This window comes from Rhagoletis pomonella, unplaced genomic scaffold (assembly GCF_013731165.1).
Source record: "Rhagoletis pomonella isolate Grant_MI unplaced genomic scaffold, Rhpom_1.0 Rhpom_scaffold_00005, whole genome shotgun sequence".
In the NCBI taxonomy this organism is placed as follows: Eukaryota; Metazoa; Arthropoda; class Insecta; order Diptera; family Tephritidae; genus Rhagoletis; species Rhagoletis pomonella.
In genome coordinates, this window is record NW_023458559.1 from 2652833 (window position 1) to 2655253 (window position 2421).

The window sequence follows — 2421 nt, forward strand, 5'->3', positions numbered from 1 at the left end:
AGAAAAACCGGATTAAAAATCGTTTATGATAGCCGTTTACGACTGTTCGTAGGCGATGCACAATTTAATGCGAAAAAGTGCTCGAAAAAGAGTCGTAAACGGCTATCATAAACGATTTTTAATCCGGTGTTTCTTCGAGAAAATATCCAATTACGAGCTTGTTTACGATGATTTTGCTGGCTGGGTATACTTTCACTTGCATTGATATTGGAACTTACGGCTCGCAAAGTGATGGTGGCGTTTTATGGAATTCTGGCTTTGGGAGACAGCTCTATAGTGGAAAACTGGATCTTCCTGAAAACGATGTGCTACCAGACTCGGACAAAACTTTTCCCCACTATTTTGTTGGAGATAATGCGTTCCCGTTAAAGCCATTTTTAATGAGGCCGTACCCAGGTTTGTATGAACAATTTAAAAATTAGTATTTTCTAATTAAACTCATTTCCTCATTTTAGGAACCAACTTATCTCTGGAGAGGCAAATTTTTAATAAACGTTTATCTCGAGCACGCCGTGTTATAGAAAATGCATTTGGGATTTTGGCTTGTCGATGGAGAATCGTTTTAAATCCCTTACAAATGAGCCCTTTATCTGCCGAGAAAATTGTAAAGGCTACGGTTCTCCTTCACAATTTTCTCGAGATGCACGATGGTAGCTTTTGCCCGCCGGAATATGTTGACCAGGAGGACGGCGACTCTATCAGAAGAGGATTGTGGCGGAGTGATATTTCGACCCCCTTGCAAAGAGCTAGGCGGATAGGTTCGAACAATGCGTCACAAAATGCGTTTAAGTTAAGAGATGATCTGAAGAGTTACTTTGTATCCCATCCAATTCAAAGGATGGCACAATAAAAAAAAGGTGATTTATATTTTTTACCTAATGTGCGAAAATAGTTAACATATAATGCTATTTTTAGCCTCAACAGAACCAAGATGAGTTTGCCAAGCGGAGACGCAAAACATGATGGCATGCAATAACAAAAACAATACAAATAAAAGATTCAAACAGTATACAAAATTACCGAAAGTTCAACGAATTTTCATTAAAAGTTTAAATTTTTTAATAAAAATGTCTGGTATGCAGTTTCATAGCCCATACAATTTCAGTATAATAATGCGCAAATTTGAAGTGGCTAAAGATTATCGAGTGTTGCGCATTTCCTACATGAACAAAATGAAAAAACTAAAAAATCAACGGTAATCTTTAGCTAATTGAAACTTGCACTTTATTATACTAGAATGTAATAGGCTACAAAATTGCATAATTATTTTTTAAAATTCTGATTAACAAGTTCCAAAATTTTGACGATTTTCTTTTTAATTTTTTTAATTATACATTTTGTACAAAGTTTTCAACTTTTATTTATATGGCTTCTGTAGTAAACACAAACAAACAATATCATTTCGAATTTGGTCCAAAATGATATGACCTACACTGTATATGCATATTGTAATTTTGACATGAAAAGAATATGAAATAATAATAATAAATAATGTGAAATAATATGAAAATAAAAATTATAGCCGCACCACATATTGACATCACTCACTGTACACTGTACAGCCACTGTACATTTAAGAATTTAAACAAAACTTATAACAATTTATTTTGTATAGTAATTTTATTTTTTAATTCAGTTTATAACTTCACATTTGGTTTTTTGTTTTCTTATTCAGTTCATAACATAACCTTTCATTGTATTACAAAAGCTCATGTACATATACAGTGCCGCGCAAAATTATTGAACTACAACAAAAAACAAAAAAATAAAATATCTAAACTTTGTACAAAGCTCAGGAAAATTTAATATACTTGCATACATATTTGCAACTTTTAATCAGATTTTTTGCAAAAATTCTAAGTATGCAGTTTTATAACTCATTCAATTTTATTTGCTAAGAAATTGCGTAGGTTTTTGCACTTTGTTATATCAAAATTGAATGGGCTATAAAACTGCATACTTAGAATTTTTGCAAAAAATCTGATTAAAAGTTGCAAATATGTATGTAAATTTATTAAATTTTCCTTAGCTTTGTACAAAGTTTAGATATTTTATTTTTTTGTTTTTTGTTGTAGTCTGAACAGTAGTTTTATAAAAAATTTTCAAAAATAAAGAGTAAACAATTTTGCATACATTGTGAAAAATTCTGTGTCAATAATTTTGCGCAGCACTGTATGCACTTGTATAAATTTGCATACATTTACAAAACGTACAATATCTATTTATTTAAATTAAATTTTCTTATTTAGTTTATAACATTTCATTTCATTGCGTTACAAGAGATCATGTACAGACATTTCATTTTCATTAAAATTAATATAATATAATATAAATAATTTTATAAAACAGAACTAAATTAATGATGTGCTGTAAATTGCACAGGAACAAAAAGCCGAAATAATTTTGATTATAATTATGACA